This window comes from Dermochelys coriacea, chromosome 11, assembly GCF_009764565.3.
Source record: "Dermochelys coriacea isolate rDerCor1 chromosome 11, rDerCor1.pri.v4, whole genome shotgun sequence".
Lineage (NCBI taxonomy): Eukaryota > Metazoa > Chordata > Testudines > Dermochelyidae > Dermochelys > Dermochelys coriacea.
The window spans coordinates 38,166,985-38,189,631 of record NC_050078.2 but is presented as its reverse complement, the minus strand read 5'-3'; the positions used below and the strand labels follow the sequence as shown (position 1 = coordinate 38,189,631).

At 38.3% G+C, this 22,647-nt stretch overlaps 1 protein-coding gene across 2 annotated transcripts in view; it reads right to left on the bottom strand.

Moving 5' to 3' along the window:
• The window catches only part of B3GALT1 (beta-1,3-galactosyltransferase 1), a 400,481-nt gene that overhangs the window by 238,323 nt on the left and 139,511 nt on the right, over positions 1-22,647 (bottom strand). For both annotated transcript variants that reach the window (XR_006277973.1, XM_038422791.2), the window contains exon 2: positions 149-305. The gene's annotated coding sequence lies outside the window, so the exon portion shown is untranslated. The remainder of the gene's footprint in view (positions 1-148; positions 306-22,647) is intronic.

The window sequence follows — 22,647 nt, the reverse complement described above, 5'->3', positions numbered from 1 at the left end:
TACTTAAATATTGCTCAGGAAGGAAGTCCAGCATGTGTGTGTGTGTGTGTGCACGTGCGCATGCACCGGTAATCCTTGTGATCCTTACATAATCAGAATAAGCTTCAGTTACCTTACATATTGTTAGGTAATGGCCTAAATCACTTACCCGACTTAGAAAATGTTCCATTTTTCTCTCTTCATTAATTGCTTTTCTTTGCTTAGCTGTGCCATGCCCATAGTTTCATAATTCTTCATTCTGTGCCATTTTTCATCTCGCCTTCTCCACCTCATATTGAACAAGTGCTGTTTGCATATTGATAAACCTGTATTGGAAAATAGCCACAAGTTATATAGGGATAAGCCAGAGTTTTTATTTTTTATTAGTCATTATCTTGTATGAAAACAGATTTACAGCAGGATGTTAGCTATTTGTGAAGAGAGCTGCAAGGGCCATGTTCTAATGTCAAATAAGAAGTTGGTACATGTGAACACTGTTGTAATTTATATGGCTAAGTAGTTTAAATCCACTCATTTGAGTAACACAATGCACACAATTTCCTTTGGTGGGATAATGCAGCAAATGAGATATGCAGGAACAATAATAGACATGTTTTCGTAAAATAAATTGTGGGGTTTTATAGAAAATAGGAGCAACTTGCCTACAGGCAAGTTACTGTTAAACTGCTGCCTAGAAGCACAAGTAATACCTTCAAAATGACCAGTCAGATTTAATAGAGCCACAGGCTGATTGAATTAATGCCTTATCCATGTATGTTTAGGCCAAATCCTACAATTTACAGCATATGTGGACCCGTATGTAGTACTTCATTGACTTTAATGGAGCTCCATTCAAGCACAGTGGACCACCCATTGCATTGTAAATTGCAGGACTGGGGCTTTGATCTCTTTCCTCCTCTGTTCATGCTTTTTGTTTTTCTCTCAGCCCTCATCCGCTGCCTCTTTCCCTGTTTCTGCCCATCTCTCTATCCTCGATTCCTCCTGTTTTCACCTCTCTCTTCATATAACCAGCTAGGCATTAAAGGCAGGAGCTATCAAATTAAAATTGTATTGTTTTACTTTATTTGCCCCTTTAACTATTTCCATCATCTCATTTCTAATCTTCAGACTTCCTTATTTAAATCTTAGATACTGGTTTAATCATGATTTTTTGATATAACATATTTTTGTCATATAAACAGGAATAAAAAATTAACTCCAATAAGGTCTTTAATAAAATTTAAAAACTGGGTTTTTTGTAAAGGTGCTAAAAATTTTGTATAAGATTTACAAGGTAAAATTTGAAGACACCTTTCCTAAAATAAACAGCATCCACCTTTAAAAAAAAATGTCTTCATTAATGGCCAAATTCTATTCCCATGGAAGACAATGACAAAGATTGACTCCTTGGGGCCAGGATACAGATCACAATGCTTAGTAATTCCAGTAATAACAGAACTTAGAAATACCCATGATAGATTTCTTTAAACCACTTATAAAAATTATTAAGACTATTAATTAGTCAGAGTCCCACTGCAGGGGAAGAAGATGCTCCTGGATAGATCACCATGCCACAGAGCCTGCATTGGTGGCTTTCTGTGGTCAGTGTGGCTCAGAGGTACACAGATATATTTTGTTTAATCATATCTTCAATCTATAATGAACTCAGGTCAAAAAGAGCAAAATTTGGCCCAATGATTGATTTTTTTTTAATTTGATTTTTTTATCTCTTTCTGTCAAACTATTGAAAGATTTTCATGAAATAAATTCAGACATCAAAAATCTCTACCAACAACTGTTATCTTATTTATTGCATAGTGCTATGATTAATCACATTTTAATATAATTTAGGAAGTAATGTGCATTTCCTTAGAGTGTCCCACATTCCATTAAGGTGCCCAGCTTTTCACAGGGAGGGATATTAAATGAAAGTAGTTCATTATTTGCCTGAAAATGCGTGTACTACACCAAAACATCATGTTATCTGTGATTAGTTTGCGGAAGCCATCTGTCATCTTCCCCACCCGCACAGTACATCAGAAAGCAGAGAGGATAGAGAAGAGAAGTATATATACTTATGACAACACAACCACCTGTTACCATTAATTTTAGTTAGCTGTGAGAGACATGGACTAAAAAAGAAGGAGGCTATCACGGCTATTTCCTAGTATACTGAGGGACAAGTATCACTAATGTTGACTAAAGGGATTTTAAAATCTTGAAGAAGATTATGTATGATTCATGTGAGAGATGTGTACACAAGCAATTTACAGTTGAGAACTGGAACCAAAGAGCAGAAATTTCAGGCAGATAGAGTATTGGGGCATGTTCCACTAGAGGAAAAAAAATGTCCTCTCCCTTTTCCTGGGAAATTGGGATTCCATGTTGAAAGACCAAACCATTTTGCTCTAATGATTGCACGGATTTTGAAATTAAGCACAGCAAGTAGAAAGATCCTGCACAGATTTTAAAGTCTATTGTGTATTCATGCACTGAAATGTGCTTTCATTTTTTAGCACTGTATGAGAGAATCATAGAATATTAGAGTTGGAAGAGACCTCAGGAGGTCATCTAGTCCAACTGCCTGCTCAAAGCAGGACCAACCCCAACTAAATTATCCCAGCCAGGGGCTTTGTCAAGCTGGGCCTCAGAAGTTTTTAAGGATGGAGATTCCACCACCTCCCTAGGTAATCCATTCCAGTGCTTCACCACTCTTCTAGTGAAATAGTTTTTCCTAATTTCCAACCTAGACCTCTGCCACTGAAACATGAGACCATTGCTCCTTGTTCTGTCCTCTGCCACCACTGAGAACAGCCTAGATCCATCCTCTTTGGAACCCCCCTTCAGGTAGTTGAAGGCTGCTATCAAATCTGCTCTCACTCTTTTTTTCTGCAGACTAAATAAGCCCATTTCCATCAGCCTCTCCTCGTAAGTCATGTGCTCCAGTCCCCTAATCATTTTTGTTTCCCTCTGCTGGACTCTCTCCAATTTGTCCACATCCCTTCTGTAGTTGGGGGGGGGGCCCAAAACTGGACTCAGTACTCCAGATGTGGCCTCACCAGTGCCGAATAGAGGGGAATAATCACTTTCTCTATCTGCTGGCAATGCTCCTACGAATGCAGCCCAATATGCCATTAGCCTTCTTGGCAACAAGGGCATACTATTGACTCATATCCAGCTTCTCATCCACTGTAATCCCCGGGTCCTTTTCTGCAGAACTGCCACTTAGCCAGTCGGTCCCTAGCCTGTAGCTAACTATTCAGAGTTGCAAACAGGTATAAGCTCTGCTGCTATTCAGTTCCCTGTGAAAATGCCGCCACCAAATTATTGGGGCAATTTCCCTGTCATTCATAGAGTCCTCTCATCTCTCTAATCTTTATCAGAGTAGATTCGTCCTTAAGGCTAACAAAACTACTCCTGGAGAAAAATGTTTTGCTTTTGGAATGGATTAGATGATCGGATGGAATGATGGGTTAACAAATGGCAGGTATTTTAAAAAAATTATTAGAGAGGGAGAAGGAAACACTTAAAATGCCTTTGCCCCCACCCTGCCCCATTCAAACTACACAAGGAGAACACTGTGCTTGTTTCATCAACACCCCAGTTATATATTACCAAAGCAAAACATAAACATTGCCAGCAAAGATCATTTCATGTAAATTTGTTTGCTGAGTGGTGATTCCTCCTCCCTTATGGTTATGGAAAGGCGTTATTGTTTGGGAACATAAGTGAATAAATGCCCTAGACCCTCACTTTTCTCTCTAGAGTACACAAAACCCTAGTACACAGGGATCATGGTGGAATAAAAGGGGGTGCAATTTTATTTGCAATTTTGTTAAAATGTGACCAATGCATCATTGTTTGAAGTGGCAGAGAGAAAAGTAGAGCTATAAAGGACATAAAACAGTTCTAGGAAGAGAAAGAAAACAAGCTTTCCAGACCATCGTGCCTAACTCTCTTGGGACTAATCTGATTCTCACTTTCCTATTTTTCAGCCCACTCCTAAATCCTATCCTTGTGCAGAAACAAATTCACAGTAGCTCTCTGCTTCAAGCAATCTCCATGGTAACTTATGCTCTGTTTGTAATATTTTGTGTTCAGTTGGTTTGGTTACAATACGAATAAATTGAAACACTTGCCCACCCCATGAACCAAATCTTTTCTAATATTCAGAAAAAAATCAGTTAAGGGTCTTCCTCCATTTGCTACAGCACCCTCATCCCTCCCTGTCACTGCTCTCTGTTAATTGGGTTACCCCAGCTTCTTCTTCTTCCAGAAATCTATTTTTTTCTGTCAGAGCTGTTGTGGGATCCAGGGTACTGACTAATGCTAATTATTTTGTGTTCTGGAGCACACAGTAAAGCATGTTAGAATTGAATTAAGTGTCAGAGGTGTGCAGCAGAGAGCCTGTCATTTGTCTGAATCCCACTGGGGAAGAAGGACTTTAGACCCCTGCTTGTAGGGAAACTTCCCTCCATACAACACCCAGAATGAGGGTAAGATGCCCCATCGAGATGGGCAGCCATCAGTGGGAGCAGACCACTGGGAATCTCCATTTCAGAAGGCAGCACTAGCATCGAGAGAGGGCCTACTAAGGAGGGGGAGGGAGAGCGGGAATTTTTAGGTGTGGGGAACAATCCAGGCCTGTTGGGGAAGGGGGATAAAAGTTCAAATAAGTAAATGAACTTTTAAATAATCCTAGGTTTCAGAGTAGCAGCCGTGTTAGTCTGTATTCGCAAAAAGAAAAGGAGTACTTGTGGCACCTTAGAGACTAACAAATTTATTAGAGCATAAGTTTTCTGAGCTGTAGCTCACGAAAGCTTATGCTCTAATAAATTTGTTAGTCTCTAAGGTGCCACAAGTACTCCTTTTCTTTTTAAATAATCCTGTGACTCTTCAGAAGTTCTCCTATCATTACTCTGTGTGGTATTTCTACCTGCCATTCCTAGATACTCCTCGCTAGTTTCTAATTTTTGTCTTCATGCCTTATTTTTATTTTTTCATCAGAGCCTCAAATTTGGCTTTATCAACTTTGTCAGGCTCTTTCATAATTCTGATAATTCCTTTGTCTATTCTCTTCTATTGAGAATAAGCTCAATATTTATACCATAATTTAGATTCTCAAGATATTGTACTATAATTATGGGAAGTCCTAAAGAATGAAACCAATAGAGTTCTATGGAAATTACTCTAAAAACCTATTAAATTTCTATACTATTTTAAATTATCCTATAAAATCCTATAGCAGGGATATAATTCTCTATTAAATTATATAGGATTGTCTAAAAATTCTATAGGAAGATTTTTGCTTTATATGAAATACTATAGGACTTTCCCATAAGGGACTCAGATACTAGTGGTGACTGCACTATAAAAACACATATGGAATAACATAGACCCAATCTTTGTTACACAGAATTATACCTTCTATAAGTGCCGGATCTCAGTGGACTCAGGTGTATACTCATTGGTTTCAATGGGGGGTTGACTGAATAAGGATTTTGTTCAGACCTCAGTTCCTCAGTCCCAGAGGAACAAAGTAATATTATCCTTCCCATGACAAACATAGCAACACCTTTTTGCCCCTTTTCATTGTAGTGATGCACAATAAGGCAATGATATCAATGATTTTTCCAAATCAACATGCAGTTCCTTTTTCTGATCAGCATGCTGGATGACAGTCCCATTTAATGTATATCTATACTACATTATCTAGCTTGGTGCATTGCATCCACACTAACTTTCCATTTGTATAGAATCTCTGCTTGTCATTTACTGGCTCAACTCACCTTAGCAATGCAAATTCCTTGAAATCTGGTTGTAATAAAAACAAAATTCTTCCATATTCCTCTCCAAATTGTTCCTCTGATTTTAGCTTCATTTGCAAATTAGAAATTTTGTTTTTAATATCTTCAGCCCAGCTGTTCATATCCAGAATGGTATGACTACCTCAGAAGTCAGATCTATGACCTTAATCATTCCCCTGGAAACTTCTTTCCAACTTTGAAAAATTGAACCTATGGCTAACTTTGTCTCTAGCTGTGCAGGCAGTATTCTCACTAACACTCTAATTTACCCCTTCTGCCATAGCTGTTTGCTATGGACATTAATTTCTGAAGGTGCAGCCTTGTCAAATCAAGGTATACTAAATCCACTGAATCCCTCTAATCGATCATGGCAGTAATATCTTCAAAGGACTCCAACAGCTTAGCATGATCTCCCTGCCAGAAACCATGCTGGCTATCCTTTACCAGACAATGCTTTCCCAGGTGTTTGCCCATCACATTCCTTAAGATAGCTATCTTCTCCATAAGTGATGCTCCACTCCCTGGGCTCTAGTTTCTTGATTTAATAATAAATAATATTTTTGTTTGTCTCTTGCATGTGGGTTATGTTTGCCATGTTTAATTTCTCTTGACTCTAGCGAATACTAAATATGTTTTAAGATTTGTCAGTTTCTTTGCTCATTTCCTTTAAAACTTGTGAATAAATTGGGCCTGATTCTCTAATGATTTACACCAGCGTAACACCACTGGCTTTAAATTCCAGGGTCTTTTAGACACTTTCAGTGGAGGCCAGCTGTGATCACTCAATTAGGAGGAACTGCAAAGAATGGGGCAGACAATCCCCAAAAAGCTGGTGGATATTCCAATACTTAGATTTACCAAGCCAGAATAAAACAGCTTCTTTATTACCTTATTGGTTACTTAGAAGTCCAAACAACACAATTCCCTTAAAGTGATCCAGCCTCAGTCCTCCAGCTGGGTACCTAAGTCAAATATGATGATTTCTGAAAATCTTATTTCATCGTATAAAAGAAAAGGTTCTACCAATCCCAATCAGACACATTCCCTCCCAGGTTATTGGATATTCCAGATCTTACCCAAACACACACTAGAGCCAATTCTTATTAACTAAACTCAAATTTATTAAAAAACAAAAGAGAGGGAGAGAGAGTATGGTTAAAAGATCAGTATAAATACAGACATGAGTTCAATTCTTAAGATTCAGATTCATAGCAGAGATGGTGAGCTTTGTAGCTGCAAAGAGTTCTTTCAGAAATAGTTCATAAGTTATAGTCAATGACCAAATATCATAATCAGGGCATACCAGCATAACTGGGACCTCAGTCTTGCGACTCAAACTTCCCCTGATGAAGCTTAAGCGGATCTGAGATGACAGAATCAGGACCCAAGGCTCTTTTATACAATTTCATGTCCTCTTTGACAAGTTGGGAGGTCCTCAGGGAACAAAAGTAATTAGGATGACTTTGAAGGAGGCCCATCACCGGTACTTAGCTATAGAATTAACATAAGGCAATTTGCTCATTCCTCCACCGTTCACAGATTGTATGCTATACATTTCAAAGAGAGATGAATACAGAGATATCCCATGTTTACAATTTATTTAAATGCTAGGATGTTCTTTTGATCTCTGAACTATCAGAATACAGCATAGACAGGGACTGTTGATTACATCATTGACCCTACTCATATATATGTAAAAACACAAACATTATCTCCCCATATATCTTTTGAGGTTATTTATTTTGCAGGATGTTTAACCCTTTCTGGCCATGCATCATAACAGGTCAAGGAAAATTGTACTGGAAATCTCTGCAATCCTCTGAAATGGTTGTTTAAGATAGGAAGTTACCTATTCAAAATGATGGTTTGTGCATTTTTCACTGTATTTAATAACTGTTAGTTCTGTATCCCTTAGCAGTTTCTCTAAGAACATAAGAATGGCCATACTGGGTCAGACCAAAGCTCCATCAAGCCCAGTATCCTGTCTTTCAACAGAGGCTGATATCAGGTGCTTCAGAGGGCATTAACAGAACAGGCAATCATTGAGTGATCCATCCTCTGTTGTCCACTTCTAGCTTCTGGCAAACAGAGGCTAGGGACACTTAGAGGATGGGGTTACATCCCTGGCTAATAGCCATTGATGGAGCTATCCTCCATGAACTTATTTAGTTCTTTTCTGAACGCTGTTATAGTTTTGGCCTTCACAACATCCTGGCATCAACATCCACAGGTAGACTCTGCATTATGTGAAGTAGTACTTCCTTTTGTTTGTTTTAAACCTGCTGCCTATTAATTTCATTAGGTGACCACGACTTATTGTGTTATGTGAAGGAGTAAATAATACTTCCTTATTCACCTTCTCCACACCAGTCACGATTTTATAGACCTCTATCATATCCCCCCGTAGTCGTCTCTTTTCCAAGCTGAAAAGTCCTAGTCTTTTTTAGGATATGTAATATGTAGAATGTATATTTTAGGTGTTGGGACATGTGAAAAGATACCTGCCTGTCTGTCAGTGAGGGAGAACAGCTTTGTGAAAAGCTGAGCCAGCAACCTGATCAGGTGAACAACTGGGTCAGCAGTTCAATTAGATGAACAACAGGGTTTAGCAGTTCAATCAGATGAACATCTTGGTCAGAAAGCTGATCACATAAACAACTTAGTCAGCAGTCCAATCAGGTAAACAGTAGGTTAGCAAACTAATCTTAGTGTTAAACAGAAAAATATTTATACAACATGACCGGGGTCCCAGTGGGCGCCAGCTGAGGTCACTCAATTAGAGTGAACTGCAAAGAATGGGGCAGATAATCCCCAAAGCTGGTGGATATTTTCAATACTTAGATTTACCAAGACAGCATAAAACAGCTTCTTTATTACCTCACTGGTTGTCCAGAAGCCAACAACACAGTTCCCTTGAAGTAACCCAGCCTCAGGTCTACATCCAGGTACCAAGTCAAATATGATGAAGATTTCTGAAAATCTTATTTCATCGTATAAAAGAAAAAGTTCCAGCAATCCCAAAGGATCAGACACATTACCTCCCAGGTTAATGAATATTCCAGATCTTACCCAAATACACAGTACAGCCAATTCTTTTTAACTTATTTAAAATTTATTAAAAAAGAAGAGAGAGGAGTATGGATAAAAGATCACTATACATACAGACATGAGTTCAATTCTTGAGGTTCAGATTCATAGCAGAGATGGTGAGTTTTGTAGTTGCAAAGAGTTCTTTCTGAAATAGTCCACAGGTTATAGTCCAATGTTTATATTTCAGGGCGGACTAGACAGACCTGAGATCTCAGTCCTTGTGGCTTGGGCTTCCGCTGCATGAAACCTCAAGCAGATTGGAATAAACAGGATTGGGACCCAAGGATCTTTTATATAATGTCAGGCCTTCTTTGACAAGTTGGAGTCCCTTGGGGAACAATAGGTAATCAGGGTGTCTTTGAAGTGGGTCCATCACCATTACATAGCTATACAAATTAACATAAGACAATTGCCTGTACCTCCACCATTCACCAATGATTTGCTATACATTTCAAAGAGATTTCAGAGTAGCAGCCCTGTTAGTCTGTATTCGCGAAAAGGAGTACTTGTGGCACCTTAGAGACTAACAAATTTATTAGAGCATAAGCTTTCGTGAGCTACAGCTCGCTGTAGAAGTGAAGCGATGAAGTGAGCTGTAGCTCACGAAAGCTTATGCTCTAATAAATTTGTTAGTCTCTAAGGTGCCACAAGTACTCCTTTTCTTTTTTCAAAGAGAGATGAATACAGAGATGTCCCGTGTTTACAATTCATTTAAATGCTAGGATGTTCTTTTGGTCTCTAATGATCAGAATACAGTATAGATAGGGACTGTTGATTACACTGTTGACCACTACCCATATATATGTAAATACACAAAAACACAAACATCATCTCCCTATAAAGAAAAGGAGTACTTGTGGCACCGTAGAGACTAACAAATTTATTAGAGCATAAGCTTTCGTGAGCTACAGCTCACTTCATCGGATGCATTTGGTGGAAAAAGCTTATGCTCTAATAAATTTGTTAGTCTCTAAGGTGCCACAAGTACTCCTTTTCTTTTTGCGAATACAGACTAACACGGCTGCTACTCTGAAACCTATCATCTCCCTATGTGTCTTTAAGGGTTGAATTTGAGTCTTTCATCCTGCAGGATGTTTAACCATGTTTAACACTGGCCATGAGTCACAACAATATATAATGAATAACTTTGTAAGAACATATTTAAGGCAAGCACCTGAATGCTGGTGTGCACTTGCATTTAACCCTGTTTTGGTGGACTGATCACTCACTGAAGCAATAAATAAATGACATACTTCTTCAGCTCAGGAGTCTGTCTATGAACCTGTGCATTCTGGGTAGTGGGGAAAAGAACCGGTCCATACTTTTTAATCTCTCCTCATATGGAAGCTTTTCCATACCCCTAATCTTTTTTGTTGCCCTTCTTTGTACCTTTTCCATTTCTAAAATATCTTCTTTGAGATGGAGCAACCAGATCTGCATGCAGTATTCAAGATGTGGGCATACCATGGATTTATATAGAGGCATTATGATATTTTCTGGCTTCTTATCTATTCCTTTCAAATAGTTCCTAACATTCCGTTAGCGTTTCTGACTGCCAGATGTTTTCAGAGAACTATCCACAATGACTCCAAAAATCTCTTTCTTGAGTGGTAACAGCTAATTTATACTCCATCGTTTTCTATGTATAGTTGGGATTATGGTTTCCAAAGTGCATTACTTTGCATTTATCAACACTGTATTTCATCTGCCATTTTGTTCCCCTGTTTTGTGAGATCCCTTTGTAACTCTTCGCGGTCACTCGAGAATAATCGCCCAAAATTGTTTTGCTCTGAATGTTGTTGATACATTTGACAATTCATTTGTAATTGTGATATTCTCTGCATGCTTGATATTTCTTCTTGGCTCTGGCTGGATCCTATGATAATTGAAGTCAATAGTAAATTTCTTGTTGACTTTAATGGGACAGGATCAGGGACTTATTTCTCTAATTTTTTTTCCTTCGTTCTATTGGCTTTTGATTTTTCACAATTTTTCCCTTTGCCTAATTCCTTTGGATTTCACAATATGTTGTGGGAAGCAGTAAACACAGAGTGCTCCGTATCTGTCCCGCAGTCTGGATGAGGAAGTATAAATGAAGTGGTGGGATGTAGTCCGAGGTGGAGACATGAAAAAAACAGCGGAGTCTTTTGAAGTTCCAGGAAGGTTAAAAAATCCAAGTTCTAGCACACCATGGGGCGGGGGAGGGGGAAGTGAACTGCCAAGATATAGGACTCCTTCCTGGAAATACCTGATGCCAGGTTCCTCCCATTCACATGACAGGGCTATTAGCTCTAATACTTCAGAAGTTCATAATTCCCACATTATCACATAGGAGGGGGGAAATCTCTCGGGTAACCAGGAAAATTTTGAGCTTTGTAGCTTTAATAGAATACCTTAAACTCAATCTGGAAATTAATCACTAGCCAATGGGTGTAATGGAACACAGATGTGATGTTTTCCTGGCAAGAAATACCACTTAATGAGCAGCTGCATTTTCCAAATGAATTGTAGCCACACATGTAGCATGTATATTGTAATCGAGCCTCAAGGTGACAAAAAGCATGGGCAATCATTATGATTAAAAGATAAGAGAGGAAGGATGGTCCAGTGGTTAGGGTGCTAGCCTGGAACTCAGAAGACTAGGTTCCCTGCTTTGCTATGCACTTTGTGTGTGAACTTGGGCAAGTCTTTTGTACTATTATAAAATGAAGATAATGGTAGTTCCCTACTTGCAATGTAAGCTTTATAAAGTTTCTCTGGTAAACTAAAAAAAAAACCTAATTAAAGTATAATTCCTGTTAGGTGTTCATCAACCCCACAAATCACTCTGTTCCCAGAATGAAACTTAAGTTCCCTGCATTTCTTGTAGAAATGTTATGTAAATAGTTCACTGCCATATGTGGCATATGTGCTAAGAATCCTGGGTCTTGGTTTTTTTTCAAAATCTCTAAACCCACCTTGTCCTCCATCGAAGAAACTCTTTAGGAAAGCACACATTGAAAAAAGGACAGAATCAGCCAAAGAGAAGTCAGTTTTGGCTCTAGAGAATATTTTGACATTCACATCTTTCCTTTCACAAAGAAGACAGTATTAACATTTTCCAAATTACAGGTGTGAAAATTAAGGCTGCTGGAAGCATGTGTTTAAAGTATGCATTATATGTCTGAAATCCTTTTCTAAGAGACAACCTGGGGACCAGACAACAAAAAGCATAAAATATACACTGGAAAAAAGTTTTATATCATATCCCCAAAATAAACTTGTGTACTTTGAAAATAAAACTTTAAAGTTCAATAGATGGGATTAAAATGCTCATTAAAAATTAAAAATAAGGTAAACTTTTATAAAAAAGTTTGGTTTGAACAAGTCAGAAATTTTTTGACCAAATTTATGTTTTGATGAAATCTATTTTCAGAAATCTTTTAAGGAAAAACATTTTCCATTATGCAGCCAGTTACAGTTTTAGCAGATATAAAAGTCTTACAAATTTAACAAAATGTAACTTAAAAGCAATTTGGTTATTAAGAATGGAAAGGAATAAATTATGCATGCATGAGCAAGCTACCTAAGGCTCCCCAGAAAAGTAATGTCCAAAATGGACAGTTACTTTGCCTTGTAGAACCTAGCTAACCTAAAACAAGTATCCTGTGGGCTGTATCCACCAGGTCTTAAAGAATTCTGTGCTATATAATTCTGTGGTTCCTGTCAGGAGCTTTGAAAATTTCTAAATTTCAGTGGTTTTAGTTCAAGCAAACTCATTTTACATCAATCCTTGGACTTTATTCTGTATGTTCTTTCATAAGTAAGTTAAAATGAACTTCCTGAGATCTAGTTTGGACTGCTTAAGATATTAACCACTCTCTGGTTCCTATATACTTCATTAATGGCTAATTAACAGATATTCTACCTTTTATAAATCATTATTATTTAATTTTTGATTAAGTTGATTCTCTACCCCAACTTTAAAATACCAACTATATCCTGAGGCAGTGTTCAAACACACTCCTTTCTGGGTCTATTTTTATTAGTAACTCAAAAATAAAAATAGAGCATAAACATCAGTCTGTAAGCTTCTTCCCTCATTTTATAGTCTCCACCTCGGATTTCCTCTATCCTAGATCCCTCTGCCTAGAGAGCTACTGCTATCTCCCTTGTAATCCTGGGAGGAATTAACAAATAGGTCCTTCCACAATGAGTAAGCAGAACTTCAGCAAGGTTATAACACCTATTAACAGGGTGTGTCAAGAGAAGAGCCCTTCTACCCAAAGCACTGATGAAAGGTAACAGGACACAGTGATAAAACAAAACATAAACAATAAAAAACAACTTGTGATTCTGAATTAGATCAAAATATGGGTTTACAAGAAAAGAAAAAGGAGAGACTTCAGCTTATTAGAAATACTGAGAAGTGAAAAGAGAACTTCTGAATTTTAAAATGTGAAGTCAGAAAAACAGAGTTGAAGACATTTTCAAAAAGTGTTTTAAACTCAGTGGAGAAGGATTTACTAGAACTTTGGTTCTCAAGCTTCTCCACAGGACTCCTGACTAGCTAGCTAAGCAGGACCACTCTCTCATATGGCAATGTAGGAAGGGCAGCGGGGTTGCAACTTCTGACGTCTGGTCACAACCTCCAGGTTGAGAACCATGAAATAGATAACCTAATATTCAAATGACTCATTTGTGTCCTGAACAATAAGCAGATAGAGCCTCTTGGGCCTTGCCTACCCAGTAGGAACCATAGCTGCTTCTACCATAATTTTGTCATGGTTCCTCCAACCAGTGCAGTCAGACTCCTTTCCCTCCCTCCCCCCCCCCCAGCACTTTGTTTGGGCCTGGCATTACTTCAATTGTGGCCAGAGTTCTACAAAACATTTTTGTTGAGTCATTTTTAATGTTTATGGGGAAAAACTTATGGAACAATTCTTTTTTGGACGGAGGATTTCAGTCTTCAGGGATGTGAATCCTGTACCTTTCATTAGCGCTAAATTCAGAAAAGTGGGGAAAATAAATTAAGTCCTGGAAATTAAGCAAAGCCAGTCATTTCTGCCTTAGGAGCAGCTAAGATTATCTATTTTCTCTGGATAAATAAGTTCTTTTTATTTCCAAATGAAGAATATTATCTTTTGCCTTAGCAATGCAAGAAAATAATTAGATTTTTTTAAATGGAATCATTTGGGAGTGGGGAAAAAAGATGAACATAAAACCCTCATGCATCCTATGTGTATAGTGCTAAAACCTAGCATTCTGAGGGTCACTTAAAAATAGCCATTCTTTTCAGAGGTATCAGTTTCCAAGATAATTGCTTCAAATCAGTTAGATTTAAGGTAGTCTATTATTCCCAACAAAACTTCAGCTCCTCCCTCCCACATGTAGTCCCTTTTACTAACAGGCAGGAGAAAAATAAGTTTTTTACATTCAACAAATCAGCTCAGCAGATAAGCAAAAAGTAAACACAAGACAAAAGTTACTGGTATAAACATGTGAGTGCTCTCTCTCGCCCTCTCCCCTCCCCCATTTTACTCTCCCTTCTTTAAATACTATTTTAAGGTTCTGTCTTGAAGCCGCTTTGTGGGCTAGATCCTTTGCTGGTGTAAATCAGCATAGCTTCATTGACTTCATTAATGCTACATTGATTTATTCCATCTGGGGATTTTGCCGTGTGTGTAATTTACACACTTATGAACACATACTTATGTGCAAATTGACGGGTTTTATTGGGGGAACTAATCAAAGGTTGAGAAGAAGGAATGTTATTCATCAATCCATCTAAGTATTTACACAGTGATTATCATTATGGGGTGAAATCCTGGCCCCACTGAAATCAATGGGTGTTTTGCTATTGTCACTGGCGCCAGGATTTCATTGTAATGTCTGAATGTCTCACAAGAAAACAGAGACTGGTCCACTGTTGCAGGGGCTCTCTCTACTTTCCTGACTCAAGTAGGAAGGGTGATTTTAACTGGTGAGGGAAAACTAGATTTCAGAGAGAGGTTGTGCATTTGGACCAGGGTTTAATCATCACTACTGAGAGAATGCTAAACACAATTTGCTGTAATCTATGCGGACTGGTCATTCCTGGTCAGAATCACGTCTGCTAACTCAGCTCTTCACAACTGCATTTGAACCCAGTAGAATTCATGGCAAGGCAGACAAGGAACTGAATTCAAGTTATCGCTTTTGGCCAGGGCACTTACTATTCAAAAGCAGCTCATTAAGCTGGAACAAATAGCAGGCAAGCCCTTGTACAGGAGGATGGGAGAATGTTTATTTGGAGATGCAAGGGTTAGGATGAGAGATAAGTATTGTGTGTATATATACCTTCCAAATAACAAAGAAGTGTGTGAAAAACAGGAACCAAAACTGTTTGTCCAGAACAGGAATTATAATCCTGGAATGTATCTGGGAAACATTCAATGGGCATTTCATGAGAGATGGTCCATCCCCCTTGGAGGGACATCTCTGGAAATACCTTTCTGATGGGAGGTTATGGGAAGGCCGATCATAGTAACCAAAAGACCCCATGGAGACAAAAAGGTGAAAGAGAGACAAGACCCAACCATGCCAGTGACTGGGTATCACTGCCGTGCAAAAAGCTGCTGCAGAAAGAAAGAAGTTGGAACAGAAATGAGGACTTATTAATTAATGTAAGATGTTGCTTTCTGTCCTGTAACTGACCTAAACAATATCTGTCTAAATAGTTTTTGTAAAGTGTCAGATAGCTTCGTTTTAATTGTTTTCTCTCTACTCACATGATATCTTATTTTCATTTAACTCATGAGTTTAAAGCTATTTGTGAATTTCAGACATATCATCCCCACTAAATTAATCTTGAAGGAAAAGTAGCGAATCAGGGGTGCCTAGGAAACATATCCCAATCACAATTCTTAGTTAAAAGGACACAGACTAAGTATTTGTCTTCTATAAAGTGTGCTGCTTTCAGGATGGCTTCAGAAACTCCTAATGACCATCAACAAGAAATGAGTTTTTAAAGGGTCAAGGTGACATAGATCACAAGCTGCAAGGAAGTCCTATGGTGTATTCAAAATTGGGGCCTTTAGTTCATTCAGACCTGAGACATTCTCTCTCCCTGCCCTGGCATTATTTCTTTGAGATCTTTCTTTAATTGATCTCTTATGTATGCTCCCTAATGAAATAATCTATTTATATATATATTTATTAACAACATAACTGATATAATTGTCTCACTAATTTAAATATAATTATAGCCTTGTTTGTTTGTGTGACCTACAGCCAGCCTGGGATGATGATAATCTGTCTACTGAATAATCAATTCCACCCATGCCTCACCATCATAAATCAGAATACTCTTTCCCTGGACTGAAATTAAAAACAAAACCAAAAAACTGCACATGCAGGGCATTGTCATCTGCAGAGTAATGTGGTGGTTTGGATTCAGCCGAAGGATGTGAGGCAGAGGATTCATTATTTATATAACCTTTGCCTGCATTGCATACCTGAGTTACTTGAGCAAATCACAAATGTTTGTGCTAGTAGATTTGTCTGCAGACAATTGGTCTGATTCACTTACTTTTTTAATGGATCTAAAAGAAATTTAGAAAAATTATAAAGTTTATTTCTTTGTAGTCCAAATCCTTATTAAACAGGCAGGGAAGAACTATGGTTTGTTAAGCTCTTTTTTGAAATCCAAATCATGTTTGTACCTTAGGGGAAAAAGCAGGGGCTAACATAGTTTGCATGAGCTTAAGATGATTAACCTACTTTATATCAGTGTCCCTACACTGCATGCAGTTAATCATTAATTTTTACCACAGTGTCTCTCACAATTAGGCAAAACAGTATTTATCTTTTTTCTATATTTAGAATAATTAACAAACTATGTTTAATCTTTTTTCATGCTTAACTACACTCAGATAGATGAATTACATCTTTCACACCTTTAGTCTTCCATTAGATCTGATGTCCATTAATGCTGAAGAAACAGGTATGGATTTTTCATCAGCCATGAATGGCCAGTTTTAAGTTTCACTGTTAGGTGTTTTCCCACTCAAAATCTGTACTCTCAGTTGGTATTTTCCTAAAGCTTTTTGATTTACTGCTAAATAAGACCAGTAAAATAGAAGACTACTACACGATATTTTTCTTATCTTGAGTGTAACCTACATACACAATAAAATTCTATATGGCAGCCTTGGGTCTACAAAACACCTAAGAGTGTATTGGGATTTAGACTGTGTTTTTAGAGATACAGTAGAGTAAGTTCATAAAAAATTGTACTACAGGCTATATAACTGTCGTGCTATATTCCATCCCATATTACTTTCTAACAGAGTAAAGTACTGGGAAAAGCAGCTGTGTTTCCAAGTTCATAACCATGGGTTGTCTATAGAGATGAGATCCTCCAGTTACAACAAAATTAGATATATAACTATCAGTTATGCCTTTCATGCATTTAAGGCAAGTGAACTTTGGTTTTTAGCTATTCCAGGTAATATGCTAGGTATGTATTTAATAATTGGATTTTGAGAGAATACTTTCTCAAAGAATGTGGGAGTCTGCAATCCCAGCTCTGTTACATATCTAATAGGTTTGCAATTCAGAAAGGAACCTGACAAAAGGAGCATGCTTTATATTTTAAGACATCATACATTTTTCTTTCTACCTACTCACATTTTCTTATGAAAAGTTGAAGTTTTGGGGAGACATGTAAAAGTATAGCAGACCTTATAGGTCTTTGTGTGATTCTGGGCTCCTGTGAAACCTTATAAGCCTTATTAATTCTATTTTATTTTTCAATTTTAAAATGTGGTAAAATAATTATTAAATGTTGTTGTTTATAGAAAATTAACACACTCTTGTGTTTGTGAAAGCTGGCACATATAATTGTGGGCACCTGAATGTATAAATACCCATATGGGTTTTTTTCAGGACCTTAAGGTAGCTCAGATGACCCACAGGTCATAATTCTTGGCTAGGCAGAAATACATTGTGTCCATCAGAAAATATCATGTAGACAATAGCAACATTCCAGATTTATGAAGTGTTAATTTCTATAAATCTGGAAATAACTTTTTCCCAGGAAGTGCTTAGTTCTTTAAGGAATGACATCACAATGGCAGCCTCTCTGAAAGGGTACTGCATCTCTATACAACACAGGAATACCGTCAGTTTAAGGGTCCTGTGATGCATGTGGTAATGGTCCTTTCTCCTCATTTGAAGGAACTAACAAGGAGAGTCCGTTTTAATTTTTGTTTAAAAAGTAAATTCCTACTTGTTTGGAATGTAGATTCCAAAGAATCCTCTTCCTAACCTTTCGTCAAATCCTCAGTTCAGCAAAGAATGTAAGCACATGCTTAAGTCAATGAGACTTAACTATAAACGCATGCTTAAGTGTTTTGTTGAATACAGATCTATTTGAAGTTAAGCACTTAAGTATTTTACTGATTTGGGGTCTGGATGTATAGCATTGTCCCTTTTACTGGTTCAAATTAAAAAAAAATAAATTCATCCTAGCCTCTGGACTTTTTCAGGTTCAGAGAGGATACTTGTCACCTCTCTTGTGGAAAACTCATAGGAAATGAGTCTGTATGTTAGTTCTATTGGGTACTATATTATCTTACCATTGTGGGAATGTAAGGAGACAACGGATGCTTTGTGTATCCACAATTATATAAATACCAATTATAAGTGTATACCTGTATAGATAAATCAAACTGCCCTGACTCTCTTTAATTTCTTTATACAAACTCTTATTAGAGTTTGGCAGGAAATGGTTTCTCTATCCTGTGATAGTGTGAAATTTCAATAATTTTTTCCTGTTATGCTTCAGGATGGAAGCGGGACCTTTTGCCTGATTCAGGGCAGGCATTTGAACTTGGGTCTCCCATATGCCAAGTGAGGGCCCTGACCACTGGACTATAGAGTCAATCTCTCCTTTTTTTTTTCTCTAGCCCAATGAATACATAATAATTTATACAAAGTGAAACAGCACCAACAGGAGAGATTCCAAAAGAGAGACTGAGTCTATAGCCTGGTGGTTAGGCTACTCAGATGAGATAGGGAAGACTGAGGTTCAAATTCCTGTATGTACCCAGGTGAGTGCCCTGGGCTATTGACAATTCTGGGCTTGTTTCATTTTGACCAGAATTCCACCCTGGACCTGAGAAACCTTCCCAACTAAAGTTTTATTGCAGCTAAGGCTTTCCTGTGAAAAAAGTTTCAGTTGCAACAAATCAACGTTTTCCGCCAAAAAACATTTTTGACAAAAAATTTGCAACCAGTTCTACCTCTTACTCACTTCAACCACATCCGCATTCATTCACAATAACTATACACATTTTATTTTTTAAAAAACGACACTTAATTATACTCTTTCTGCAAAACTGAATTTGAAACACAAACCACAGCATGCACTATCTGAGCCCTTACATACTATACCTTGCTTATTAAATAAAGGAGTATCTTCAGTGAATCATTCCTTATGATCAATAGACTTTGAGATTCCTCTTAGGCTAATGCAAATTTTGGCTCCTGATGTTTTAGAATATAATGTTCTGAACAGTACACTCAAGCTACTTTTAAATGTACTTCATTATTGTGTTTTGTTTACCTTTATTTCATTAAACATTTTCACATACACAGTGAGCATTAGGAGCAAACACAGACACCATCTTGAGATTGGCTGAAAAGATGGCTCCTAAAACTCTGAGAGTCTAATGACAACTAACAGCAGGGGTAAAATATGTTACCTCTGAAGGGTTTGATGCGTCTTTGGTTTGTGGGAATCTGGTCATAAATCATGTGTGCCTGATGCACACATGAATTATGAACTCCTCACACCTGAAAAAGAAAGGTGATCATAAACCTAAGTATTTGAGAGAACATACAGGCTTACTAATTTTGATCTTTTAGAGTAAAGAGGTGATGTAATTCATATAACCTGGCTCCTGATGAACTTTTGGAAATGTCTTTTGGAGACAACAAGCCTGAGCTCACTCATTAAAACCAGTGATTTCAGGGTGATTTCAGTTCAGGAGGAGTGTGATGATGCTCTAGTTTTGTAATAGATATGTATAAAAAATGAAGCTTACTTAGATGAAGGTAAGGAAAGAATCAACTGGGTGGGTAAATGTGCTGCACACCGACATGTATAGATTTTACATTTAATATTTAACATAAAATATGGCACATTAAATGAGGAGTGTATCTTGGAATATTATAGAGTCCATTTACCATTGTAAATAGTGTAAATAGTGTACTAAATTCCAGACAGAAGAAGGAAAGACAGTAAACTCATGGTCTGCTGTTAACTCTATAAATGGGTCACAGTCTACCGTTTGGGCAGCCATGCTTTAAATTAATACCTGAGAAAAGAATAGAGCTGTTAGATGAATGAGGCCTATAAACTACATATTGGAGAATACAGATTTCTAGGTCTGGCACATGTTTTGTGTACAAGTCTGCTCCATTTACATAACCCCTAGACACCAGGATGTAAACCGTTGTGATTAACCTTGATAGTAGAAGAATGTAGAAATGTAAACTGTATGCCAAAGATTAGGATATACCTGTGGTACCTCAGAGTGGCATGTATTCATATATTTACAACCAACAGCATAAAGTAATACCAATGTATGATTTTGGAGTGGCTGTTTTCTTATGAGTAAGGCTGCGAGTCTGTCATGGAAGTCACGATTTCCGTGACTTTCTGGGACCTCCATGACTTTTGCACCGGCTGGGTACAACTGACCCCAGGGCTTCCCTAGCAGCTGCTGCAGAAGTCTTGGATCACTGCATTCCACTACCTCCACCACCACCACCACCAGCAGTGGTCTCTGGCTGTGCGCTGCCACCACCACACCCCGCCCTCCCATCCTCCCCAAGCACCAGTGGTGGTCCCAGGCCACACACTGCTGCCCCCCACCCCACCACCAGCAGCTTTCCCAGGCCACCCCCTGCCCTGGAGCACCCATGGCGATCCCAGAGCCCCCTCTCCAGAGCACCCAAGATTTAGTCAGGGGTATATAGTACAAGTCATGGACATTCACAGGCTGTGAATTTTTGTTTACTACCCGTGACTTGTCCATGACTTTTATAAAAATACCCCTGTCTAAAACGTAGCCTTACTTGTGAGGGCCTGTGATGGGGTGTACCTTTGCAGCTCCTTACAGGAGGCCACACTGTTCGACTACACCTTATTACAGGAAGCAGCAAAGTGACAGAAAAGGAGCAGTGAAGATGAGTCCTCCAGGCCTGTTTATAGAGGCTTTACGGAAGCAGCCAATCAGAGCCCAGCAGGCTCAGATAAAAGGAGGTTCAGGGCCTTAAGGGGTCAGTTTTGGGCTGGGACCAGAGGGACAAGAAAGATTTTGCCTCTCTGGCAAAAAGAGCTTCAGGAATAACCCTGTTTGTTTCTGGCTGCATATATTTAAGAAGGGTTTGCAGGGAGACAGAAGACATAAGACTCAGGCTTGTTGTCTCCAAAAGACATTTTCTTAAGTCTGAGGGTGAAAGGGGCCAGGTAGGAAGAGACCGAGGGAAAAAGCAGCAACTAACTGAAATCGAGCAATACGTTGCTGGTGTTTATAGGGTCCCTGCGCTGGAATCCGGAGTAGCTGTCAGGCCTGGATTCCCCTAACAGCCACAGTGGCTAAACCCCAAGAAGGGGGCAGAGCTTATTTGAGAGCCCAAACAAAGGGCTGAATTTAAAAACCCCAGAGCTGGGGCTGAAAACCGTAGTGAGGGCAACAGGACTGTTCATTTATTGGACTCTTTACTACCCTGGAAGGGGTTCATTTGGACTTTTTGACTTGGCCAGAGGGCCAAGCTATGGAAAACCCACCAAGGTTGGCCATCAACCTGCAGGGGATACCAGAGGTGAGAAAAAGATGGCAGTACCAGACTCAGCTGCTGGGAGTCACTCAAGAGGTGAGTTCCACTCTTAGAGGGCCCCACCACCTATCTGAATAAGTTAGATTTCTAGGGAGAGGTGAGCTAAGAATAGCCTCAAAGGTGGAGTGCATGAGGCAGGTTCCTTTTAAAGATGGTGCCTCCCTTCTCAAATAATCTAATGCTAAAGAATACATGCTTCCATTCAGTACTGTGTTGTTAGCGCTTCCCAAGACACTATGTTTCAGAAACATCTACCCTGTCTTACTCTATTCAAATATCCCTTTTCTGGAGCTATAATAATGGAGAATTTTCAGTGGCAGCCTTTGAGGGTTTAACATAATCACTGCAGAAACAGGCATCTTACAGTGCATAAAGGAACTTACAGAATGGTTCCTCCCCCACCCCACCCCCAGCAGACTCTCAGTTTTATATGATTCATAGGGAAAACAAGCACATAAATCAACTGTGTATTGTAGTTTGAGAAGATTTAAAGCTACCATGCATTTCCAAATAGAAAACAGTCCCAAAGTACAATACCCTTTGTTTCTCACCAGCAAAGAACTACATGAATAAAGATCACATACTATATATAATACATGTAAGCAACACTATGTGAAAAGATACTAAAAAAAATTCTGTTACTGACGAATTATGAGGTGTTCCTGTGGATTGCCAGAATAGACCAAAATGAGCTAGCTATATGATATAATAAATATTCTATCACACCATCCACATTTGTATTCTTAAATATTTTTATGTTGTAACAGGTTAAATATGATCTAGAAAAGTCATTCTCTCTTCTTACTGAGCTCTTTTTAATTCCATCAGCTATAATTCACTATTTTACCTAGAATGACCATATTGCAAAAAACATGAAACTCCTTTTAAGTAAGATACTTTA